This window comes from Octopus bimaculoides, chromosome 3 (genome assembly GCF_046866305.1).
Source record: "Octopus bimaculoides isolate indiv1 chromosome 3, ASM4686630v1, whole genome shotgun sequence".
NCBI lineage: Eukaryota > Metazoa > Mollusca > Cephalopoda > Octopoda > Octopodidae > Octopus > Octopus bimaculoides.
Genome location: NC_142930.1, coordinates 112,005,099 through 112,017,598, shown reverse-complemented (window position 1 = coordinate 112,017,598; position 12,500 = coordinate 112,005,099).

Sequence of the window (12,500 nt, the reverse complement as noted above, 5' to 3'; positions counted from 1 at the left end):
AAAGTTGTAGTATATTGTCAACTTAACTTAATGTGACAATCCCAATAAGGGAACACACCACTGCCGTTTAGCCCTAAGAAGCTGGACCGCTTCCTGTCGGCCTTGACACAATTACTGTGTCCTTAAGTTTGCGAGGGGGAGACAAGCTCATTCTCCCAGCCTAGCCAGCATTCAGGGACATGTTTTTTTAGTCTTTGCTCGTCATCAGCCTGAAGTAGCTTGCCAGCTCAATAGAGAAGCCTGTTTCGCCTTCGCAAACTTATATAAATCATAGGGAAGTTTATTCCCCCTCGCAAACTTAAGGACACAGTAATTGTGTCAATGCCGACAGGAAGCGGTCCAGCTTCCTAGGGCTAAACGGCAGTAGTGTGTTCCCTTATTGGGATTGTCACTTTATCGCTCCACTACTGCTTAAATCTCTCTGAGAAATTTAGAAATATTATATTTCTAATTTTGCTGATCATTGAATAAACTTCACTATGATTTATATAAGTTTGCGAAGGCGAAACATGCTTCTCTATCCAGCTGGCAAGCTACTTCAGGCTGATGACGAGCAAAGACTCAGAAACATGTCCCTGAATGCTGGCTAGGCTGGGTGGAGGAGCTTGTCTCCCCCTCGCAAAACTTAAGGACACAGTAATTGTGTCAAGGCCGACAGGAAGCGGTCCAGCTTCCTAGCGCTAAACAGCAGTAGTGTGTTCCCTTATTGGGATTCTCACATTAGGTTGACAATATACTACAACTATATATATATATATATTTTGATAGAAAAGGTAAGACAATAAAAGGAAAGAAACCCGCAATATTATGCAAATAAAGGAATTTATCTGTAAATAATGTGGCAATTATTCGGTAGCCATGATAAAACTCCAAGTTTCGAGTGTTAGGGTAGAAACACACGCCGCCATCTCTCTCTCTATATATATATATTTGGCGGCGTTAAATAACGTTGTTGAAAAGCTTGTCTCTTTGTACCCAGAACAGTGGCCTTTGACCTCCTAAGGCAATAAAGGCTGGAGATAAAATCTTTTGTGTACTAAAAACAAGGCGTGCGCGCATGCACATACTCAAACACGTACACACACACACACTCACACCAGAAGTTTGTGTATGTGTGTGTATCTATGTACAGAGGGGTAGCAAAATGATATACCGTTAGCTTTTTGATGTGTTGTATTTAGAAGCATCTCAGCAGGGTGCTATGATGATTCTAAAATGCAACAAGCTGTAAGGGACTACGTTTGATTTTTGCAGATAACAAAGGTGCGTAGATTACTCTTTACTCTTTTATTCTTTTACTTTATCAGTCATTTGACTGCGGCCACGCTGGAGCAGCGCCTTTTAGTCCAGCAAATCGACCCCTGGACTTATTCTTTGGAAGCCTAGTACTTATTCTATCGGTCTGTTTTGCTAAGTTACGGGGACGTACACACACCGACATCGGTTGTCACGTGATGCTGGGGGAACAAACACAGACACACAAACATATACACACACATACATACATACATACATACATATATATATATATATATATATATACATATATACGACGGGCTTCTTTCAGTTTCCGTCTACCAGATCCACTCACAAGGCTTTGGTCGGGCCGAGGCCATAGTAGGAGACACTTGCCCAAGGTGCCACGCATGTGGAACTGAACTCGGAACCATGTGGTTGAGCAAGCTACTTATCGCACAGCCACTCCTGAGCCTATATTATGAATGTTGATTGAAGAGATGGGGTCTCGAAACAAAAAGGTGCAGGAGGCCTCTAAAAGTCATGAGACGGCCCTGTATATATATATATATATATATATATATATATATATATATATATATATATATATATATGTGTGTGTGTGTGTGTATGTGTGTGTATGTGTGTGTGTGTGTGTGTGTGTGTGTGTGTTTGTGTGTGTGTATGTATGTATGTATATATATATATATATATATATATATATATATATATATATATATAAGTTCAAAAAAACAATAACAAAAAACAACAAAGTGAGGACGTGATGCGGATAGTGTTATTGGACGCTCAGGAAAGGAAAGAGAGAGTGAATGACGTTTCGGGCGTAGCCCTTCGTCGGAAAGATGGAAAGTTCGGAGAATGGAAGAACGGAGGAAGAGGAAAATGGTACCGATGCCCACGAGGTTACATTGTGGAAAGACCGGAAGAGGAGGTGGTGGGGGAAAAGTTCTTTCCAAGACAGGAGAGTGAAAAAGGGAGATGAATATCTGTGCCCGTGCGAGAGTCTGCGAGTGTGTGTGTGATAACAGAACGTGTGTGTGCGTATGTATGTATGTGTGTTTGTGTGTGTGTGTGCATGGTTTGGTGGTTTATTTGTTAGTGTGTTTGTGTGTGTGTGTGTGTGTGTATGACGTAGTGGAAGAAATTAGTAGCAGGACTGGTTAGTGTACGTTTATAGACAGTGTAGGTAGAAAGTCAACAGGTGGTTTTTTGAGTATGTGTGTATTCGTGTTTGTGTGGGGTTGTAGGTGTTGGGTACGTGTACGTGTGTGTGTGTATTTTGTATGTGCGCGTGTGTGTATGTGTATATTTTTGTGCGTGCGTGTGTGCTTGTGTGTATGTGTATGTTGTGTATATGTGCGTTGCTGAGTACGTGTGTGTGCGTGCCTTTGCTATTGTATGTGCGTGTGTTGTTTATGCCCATGTGTGTGTGATTGTATGCGTGTCTGTGTGAGTGTTTAGTGTTGGTGAGATGTGTTTGTGTGTATGTGGGTGTGTGCGTGTGTGTGTATATTTTTTGTGCGTGCGTGTATGTGTATCTTGTGTATGTTTTCGTGCGTGCATGTGTGTTATGTATGTGAGTGAGTCTTGTGTATGTGAGAGGTGTGTGTTCGTGTGTGCATGTGTGTATATGTGTATGTGTATATATGTGTATGTGTATGTGTGCATGTGTGTATATGTGTATGTGTGTTGTGTATGTGTGTGTGTGTGTGTGTGTGTAGTTTTATGTATGTGAGAGGTGTGTATGTGTGTGTTTATGTGTGTGCGTGCGTATGTGTGCCAGGTATGTGTGTTATTTTGTGTGTGCACTCCTGTGTGTATGTGTGTGCATGTGTATGCGGCTGTGTATGTAGGCGTGCGCGTATATATGGGTGTGTGTGTATATATGTGCGTTCGTCTATATGTGTGTGTGAGGGCGCGCATGTATGTCTGTCATGTATGTGGGCGGTATATATGTAAGGTGTGTGGGAGGTGTGCGTGTAGGTCTATGGGAGGTATGTGAGGTATGTGTGAATGGGGGTATGTATGGGTTGTCAGGTGTGTGGGAGGTATGTGTGAATGGGGGTATATGTGGGTTATGTGTGCAAGGGTGTGTATGCTTGGGTGTGTGTGTGTGTATGTTTGCGTGATTGTTAGCGTGTGTGTGTATGCGCAAGTGTGCGTGTGTATGTGCGTTTGTATAAGTGTGTGGGCGAGTCTGAGCGTGTGAGTGCATGCATATGTGTTGTGTGTGTGGTATGTTGGAGGATAGGTGTGCTTACATGTGTGTGTATGGGTGCGTGTATTTTTTGTGTGTGGGTATGTGTGCGTGTAGGTAGGGGTGAGATAAAAAGTGGAAAAATGTAGTGAGTGTAATAACAAGAGAATAATGGATATAATGTGAAGGGGACGAAGGGGGGGGGGGGGGTAACAAATAAATGAAAAATAAAAAATAAAATATAAAATAAAGAAAAGTGTTGCATACACGTAAAGGGGAGAGTCATAAGGAAGAGGGGGCTGCGTTGAGTCCGAAGGGGAAAGAAGAATTAAGGTTGAAAATGTAGCGTTGCTCCAAGTGGAGTCGCGAGGGAGTGGACCCATGGTGCAGGGCGAGGCCAAAAACGGAGATGTTAGAGGGAGAGTGGTTGGGCAGTTGGAAGTGACGGCCGACAGGGGAGTCCGAACCTAGCCGAACGTCCCTTAGGTGTTCGGTGAAACGGTCGGCCAGCCGGCGGCCCGTCTGCCCCACGTAGAGTTGGTTGCATAGGGTACATTTGATGCAGTAAATAAGGTTGGAGGAGGTGCAGGTGAAACTGTGTGGAATGTGAAGTGTTTGTAGGTTCGATCTGGTGACAGAGGTAGTGTTGGTGATGAAGGGGCAGGTGTGACAGCAGGATCTGGAGCACGGGAAGGAGCCGGGTGGGGGTGGGGAGGAAGAGGAGAAGGTACTGCGGACCAGTAGATCGCGTAGGTTGCGGGCACGTTTGAAAGCGGATAGGGGTGGGTTGGGGAAAATGGGGTGGGTAGTGGGATCGAGCTGGAGGCGACGGAAGGCGCGTAGGATCCTCCGACGAAAGGGTAGGGTGGCAGGGTGGAAACGGAGTGGGAAGGGTGTACGGTTAGGGGATTGGTGTGGGGGAGGAGCGAGGGCGGTGGTGCGGTCGATTCCACGAGCGCGGGCGAGGGCGGATTGGACAAGGTGGGAGGGGTATCCTCGATGCATGAACAGACGAGCAAGACACTGGGACTGGGTCTCGAAATCCTGGTCCAGGCTGCACAAACGTCGGAGGCGGAGGAACTGGGAGTAGGGGATGGCTCGTTTGGTGTGGAATGGATGGGAGGAGGAGAAGTTGAGGTAGAGGTGGGAGTCAGTGGGTTTGAAGAAGGCGGAGGTAGTTAGAGAGTTGGAGGGGGGTTGATGGAAAGAGAGATGTCGAGGAAGTTAACAGAGGTGTCAGAGATGGTAGAAGTAAAGTAAAGAGCAGGGTGGAAGTTAGAGAGGAAGGAGATGAAAAGGCAGAGCTGTTCGCGGGAGAAGGAGGTGGCACCTATACAGTCATCTATGTAGCGACCGTATAGTTCCGGGGTCGGACCGGAGAATTGAGAGAATACTTGGGCCTCAATGTAACCAGCAAAGAGGTTGGCGTAATTGGGCCCCATTCTCGTTCTCATCCCGACCCAAGAGACTTGTTTGTAGGTATCTCCGGCGAACCTGAAGCAGTTGAGGGTGAGGACGAGTTCTGCCAGACGAAGCAGGGTAGGGGTGCTAGGTGTGGGGTCAGGGCGGCGGTCAAGGAAGTATTGGAGGGCTGAGAGACCATCGTTGTGTGGAATCACGGTGTATAGGGATTTGATGTCCAGGGTGAAGAGGAGGTGTGAGGGGCCGGGAGGGAAAGAAAAGGAAGTGAAGAGGCGAAGGGCGTGGTTGGTGTCGTGTATGTGGGATGGGAGGGCTGCAACTAACGGGGATAGGATATGGTCGAGGTATTTTGAAATGAGTTCGGTGGGGCAATTGCAAGCAGAGACAATGGGGCGGCCAGGGTTGTTAGGTTTGTGGATCTTGGAAAGGAAGTAGATGGAGGAGGTGCGGGGTGTGCGGACGATGAGGTTGGTGGCGGTAGCGGGGAGAGCAGAGGAGGAGATGAGGTCATGGATTGTGGAGGACACAAGCCGTTGGTAGGAGGGGGTATATATATATATATATATATATATATATATATATATATATAATCATATAATATATGTATGTATATATATAAAATATATCAGATTATTTCAATTAAATAAATGTCAGCATTTCAGAATATCATTTATGAAGCTCGTTGTAGAAATATGCTATTTTTTATTATTATTATCAAGGTGGTGAGCTTGCCGAGTCGTTAGCGTGTTGAACATTACGCTTCGCGACATTTTCCCAGCTATTTACGATGGGTACAATTTTCACCGAGGTCGATTTTAATTTTCATTCTTTCGGGGTCGTTAAAATAAGCACTAATTAAACACTGGTGTTTTGATGTAATCGACATCCCCTCCCCTCAAAATTGTTGTCCTTGTTTCAAAATCTGGAATCATTAAAGATAGTGAGTAGGTCAGACAATATGCTTAGTGGCTTTTCGTCTCTGTTGACATTTTGAATTCAAATTCCTCCAAGGTTGACTTCGTCTTTCATCTTTCCAGGGGTCGATGTTTTCGATTTGCTCCCTCTCCTAACATTGCTGGGTTTGAGCTAAAATTTGAAACTATTATCACTACTATTACTGACTTATACAACCAGAATATTATTGGTGATACGATTTTTGACTTTAGCCATAATTGTTGCAATCGTTATCCGTTATTCTAATGGAATTACTATTGTTCATAGTCGCATTCCGTAATTTCTAAATATTTTGTGTACAAATTAATTCTCAATTTCCGGTTGACAAGCAGTATTACTGAACTTGTAGAATATGGCATTCTTCGGTGCTAAGGTTAGAAAACATTTATTCTTCTGTGTCCAGACGTATCGACATCCAAGTGGTGAGTCAGCCTGATAGAAATTGTAAAGTCGTATGATTTCCTGCTTGCAAGGACGAAAAATTGTCTGTAGTAAAAGAGATACACATAAACTGCAAACACCACACACGGTCGCACGATTTCTTGTGTTGGTAGAAACAAAGGCAAGAACAAGTAAATGAAAATAGAAATGAAAATAGAAACCGACATAATGAACTTTAAAGAATGACCTCATACCGTTAATACTCTACTTTAAGATGACGGATGGCCATTGCAAAAATCACAAATAGCTTCTGTTCGTTATCACTGTTCCGTTTGTGTTACCAGTTTTGACCCACCGCAAAATCCTAAATGTTATTTAATTTACTTTGCGGGTGCAACTGTTTTATCGAAAGCGTATATTGTTGTTAAATGCTCGAAATACGAGACTAGAGATACAGCCAACAGCTGATGAAGGGTCGTTCTTTATGTTGTTTGCTTTGTTTTCCATTTGTGTCTTTCGGTGTTCGGAAGAAAATTCATGTTCCTTGTACTCGTGCTTCGTACTTTTTCTTGCTCTCGTTTCGTGACGTCCTGTGGCCACATATGCATATATATATATATATATATATATATATATATATATATATATATATATATATATAGTATTGATAAAATATAGAAAAGCGGTATGATATTCAATGCTTAAGAGAACAAACACGCGATGCATCTTGGCAAATTACTGAGAGAGAGACCGAGAAGAGAGGAGAGAAAGAAACTCAATATGACACGACAGGATACTCTCACGATCAAAACTATTAGATTTAACACTAAAAGAATTGGTAAGAATTAATTATGACGCCTGGAATATTGTTCGTCTTCAGGATAGAAGCGGGGAGGAAAGACAGTTAGGAAAGGCGAATAATACATGCATACATACATACATACATACATACATACATACATACATATATATTCATACATACATGCATATATATGTATGTATATACTTATATATACATATAAATATGTACATACATACACACACACACACACACACACACACACACACACACACACACACACACACACACATATATATATATATATATATATATATATATATATATATATATATATATGAATATATATGTATATATTTATATATACATATAAATATGTATACATGTGTGTACATATATATTCTTATATATTCACAAATATAGGCACGCAATGACATAGACACACACACGCACGCGTATATATATATATATGTATGTATATACATGTGTATACGTACATATATACATACCTATACATATATATATATACTATAGTCTGACAGTGAATTTCCCCTTTATACATAGGGGGGGAAAATTAAGTGACTTTTCACAGTATAGTCAACGCCTCGGGTGCTGTAGGCGTCTTACGTTTCCTGAAATTCCCGTATATATATGCAATTTTGTTGGATAGCTGTTTCCTTGAGTTTTATGTATTATCATGTTTGAAACTTATTCTTGCAACTCTAGTCACCCCCTCTTCTCCTTATCATCATCATCATTGTTGTCGCCGTCGTCGTCGTTATCATCGTCATCATTATCATCATCATCATCAACATAATCATCATCAGCATCATCATCGTCGTTGGCGTCATCGTCATCATCATCATCATCATCATCTTCACCATCATCATCAGCAGCATCATTTTCCACCTCCTCATCATCATCATAATCATCATCATCATTTTCCTCCTTCTCCTCCTCTTCCTCTTTTTCCTCAGTCATCGCCATCACCACCACAACTGCTACCATCATCATCATCATCATCATCATCATTATCATTGTCTTCATCAGTGTCAACATCGCAACCACCATCACCACCACAACCACAACCACCTTCATCATCGTAACCATTATCATCATCACAATCATCATCAACATCACCACCACCAACCACGTCATCATCATCATCACAACCATCACCATCACCATCACCACCACCATCATCATCACCGCAACCATCATCACCGTCATCATCACCACCATAATCAACATCATCACATCATCGTCATCATCGTCATCACCATAGTTCCTCCGCGTCCTCCTGCCTCATGATGATGACGATGATCACCATCGTCATCATCACCACTCTCACCATCAATTATGTAAACATCATTACCACCTTGTCAACATTAACATTATTGCAATTATCGATCAGAACCGTTATAAAAAAAATTGCTTATTATTGGTATTTATATTTTGATACATTTTTATTGTTTGTTTATGCAATCAAAAAGAATGCTTGATGCAAATATTTAGAGAGTGCTATCTCTAGGGTCCATCTATGCATAGTATAATTCCAAGGATAATATTTTTCTGTTCAATAATATTCAAATTTTGCTCTTTATAGGCCGTTAGGGTACTCGAAGATTTTGCGAATCATTATTGACAAAAAAGACAAACGTATGTTCTCTTAGTCATTGACGGAAACGGAAAGAAGTCTCCTGTATGCATATAATTGACCGCTAACTCCAAAAGTCTTTTTATTCTCTCTCAGTTTATTTCTTTGTGTTCCTTTCTGATGAAGAGCGTAGGCTCGAAACGTAAAAGCACTTTCTCACCTTCTCGAGCGTCAAACTAATACATTTACTTTTTGTTCCTACACCTGTCTTCGTTTTTGTTTTTCTGTAAATTTCAACTATACATATATATATATATATATATATATATATATATATATATATATATATATATATATATATATATATATGTGTGTGTGTGTGTGTGTGTGTGTGTGTGTGTTTGTGTATATAGTTATATATACGATGGGCTTCTTTCAGTTTACGTCTTGCAAATCCACTTGCCCAAAGTGCCACGAAATGGAACTCTGTATATGTGTATATATATATAATCAAATGAATGATAATAAAGACGATGCTCTAACGAGCTGACAATTGTCTATGGTCTGTTCTTATTCATTTGATTATAATACACCAAGGGGATTTACGATTTGTCAGAAATCATAGAGTATATCAACAACATACAATTCAACGTAACGCGTGCTTTGGACTAGCCCTTAGGCGCCAAATACTCATAGGGTTGGCTCTTTTTGTGTACACAACCAGAATGCCCTATTTTACACTTACCAACTACAGGCCGGAAGCACAGGTTTATCTATCGGAATTCTTATTTTACTATATGTATGTGTGTGTGTGTTTGTGTGTGTGTGTGTGTGTGTGTGTTTGTATAAAATTAATTAAAGGACATACTAAATATATCTACATGCTGGAAATAACAGACAAAACCTTATTTAAATCGCCAAAATACACTGGTAATAACTACAAACACCAACCGTCTGAAGGAAAACGGGCCAAGACCAATCGACGTGAGTCAAAATACTTGAATTATGCTAAGGGATTGCCTCGGCCCGTATCCCTTCAGACGGTTGATTTCTATATATGAATATACATACATACATACATACATATATATATATATATATACATACTATATACACAGTATATATATATATATATATATATATATATATATATATAGTTTTAGGGAAAATAACCAATTTTCAAGAACTCATCGATGAAAATCCACTATAAGGCTCAATTTAATTTTAATTTTTTATAAATTGATTTTAATTGAGTCTTTTACCTGTAATTTTGGATTTTGTCCCTAATAATATTATTATATATATATATATATATATATATATATATATATAATACACACACACACAAATATATATATATATATATATATATATATATATATATATATATATATATATATTAGTCCATGAAATTCCAACTGTGTCTGACTTTCAAGTTTTTTTATTTGCAATTTATACAATTCTATAATATTGAAATAAGCTATAACTTTCATTTGTTACGCAAACATCAGGCTTATGTCGTGACAGTCATGTCCCACAATTAACAACTACAGTGAGAAAGAGATACATGCATACATGCATACAGGCATACATACATACATACATACATACATACATACATACATACATACATACTCATATGTACATTTGTATTTCTGTCTGTGTGTTTGTTCCCCAACGCTACAATTTGATAACCAGCATTAGCTAGTTTACGTTTCCCCAAGTTAGCGGTCCTGCAAAATAGTCCGATAATATAAGAACCGGAATATATGAACACTACATACTAGGGTCAATTTGTTCGACCAAATCCCTCCTTCAAGGCAGTACATGCCTCAGCATGGCCGCAGTTCAGGAATTTTCTGTATGTCTTAAGATTGTTACGAAGATAATTGAATCATGGGTCTGAGACTTGGCTCCCTTGTATCTTACCAATTCCACAATAAACATTTCCAAAACTAAATCAAATATCTAACAATATTTCACATTTATTCATCTCTTATTTGAAGATTAAATTGAACTTGAACTAAGTTTAACTTTTATCATTTCAATGTCTAATTTATTCTACGAGGTTTGGAGTAGACTTGGATATATCACCTATGTCCGTCACTTACAAAAGTTAACCTCGTGCTTTTCATACAAATCAATACGTAACAGAAAAGGTATTCCACTTAACAGAACATAACACTGCTAACTGATTAAATAACTTCCATAATATTATCTGATTGTTTGCTTAAAACAAATAACCAAATTTTAAATTACATCTTACAACTACTAATTTGTATCGTGACAAGTTTCAAGACAGCATCTGATCTTTCAAAAGCATACAACACTATTATCAGCTTTCTTGTTCCAGTTAATTGGTCTTGTTCAACCAACATGCAGATTTACAAGTTTGTACAGTTAAATATATGAATCACTCAACGTTTGTATTCGTCTTGCCTTGATGTTTATACTGCTAGCGCTTTGATTATGTTATCATTGGGCAGACAGAGAAGAATTGAAGATCTTATTCAAGCTAATGGAAATGGTTATAGTTTACGAATTAATGAGCTAGCACATCATTCGAACACGGTTATTATTGAATCAAACGATCTACGCACGTGTATATACATATACAGATACACACACATACACTCAAACACACATATAGACATACACACATACACACACACTTGCATACACATATATATCTATATCTATATATTTATTCACACACACATATACATATTTATATATATATATATATATATATATATATATATATATATATATATATACAGAGAGAGAAAGAGAGAAAGAGAGAGAGATGTATATGTATGTGTGGATAAGTATATATCGATATAAATCTCTCCCATTCTCTGGATATCTGCATAATACACACACGCACACACACACACATACACACACACACACACACACTCACATAGGCACACATATATAATTATATATTCGCATATCAATAAAAGTTTATGCATTTCAAAAAGCCAATCACTGAAGGGAATGTACGATGTTTGTGTGTATGTATGTGTGTATGTAAAAGGATGTATGTATGTATGTATGGATGTATGTATGTATGTATGTATGTGTGTATGTATGCGTGTATGTATGTATATATATATGTATGTGTGCGTGTATGTACGTGTGCATCTATGAACGTGTGTATGTATGAGTAAGTATGCATGCAAGCATGTATGTATGCATGTATGGGTGTATGTATGTATGTATATGATTGTATATATCAAATCTCCTAAACCTATCCGTAAATGAACAACTAGATTGTTTTTCTAACGTCACTCTGAGTCGGTCTCTTAATCAATAAGTGTGTGTGTGTTTGCATATGTACACATGTATACATAAATATTTAAGTATATATATATATATATATATATATATATATATATATATATATATATATATATATATATATATATATATATATATATATATATATATACATTCATATACGTACATTTCTATCCAAACGGACTTATAAACAATTTATCTATAATGAAATAGTATTATTGGCCGTATGCGAATCTGCGAAATCAACGTATGTCCATAACAGAGGTGCAAAAGTCTTTAGCATTCTTTAGGAAAAAGCATAGTTGATATATTTAGGTTTCTCTTGAGAAAGAGCCATTTAGTTTAATAATGTACATCTACAAAACGTACGAGCCTAAATTCATTTAGTATTTATGAACAAACCTACACACCCTGGCGCAGCACTTTGCTTCATTAACAGGCTGCCAGAAAATAAATTGATGCGCAAATAAGTGAATTATTTATATGTAATTGTGCGGAACCCCCTGACTGTCTCCATCTGTCGCTACTTAGATTGAACCACTAATTCTGTTGAATGAATATACTCTACGTCATGTATTGGGTACATTAAA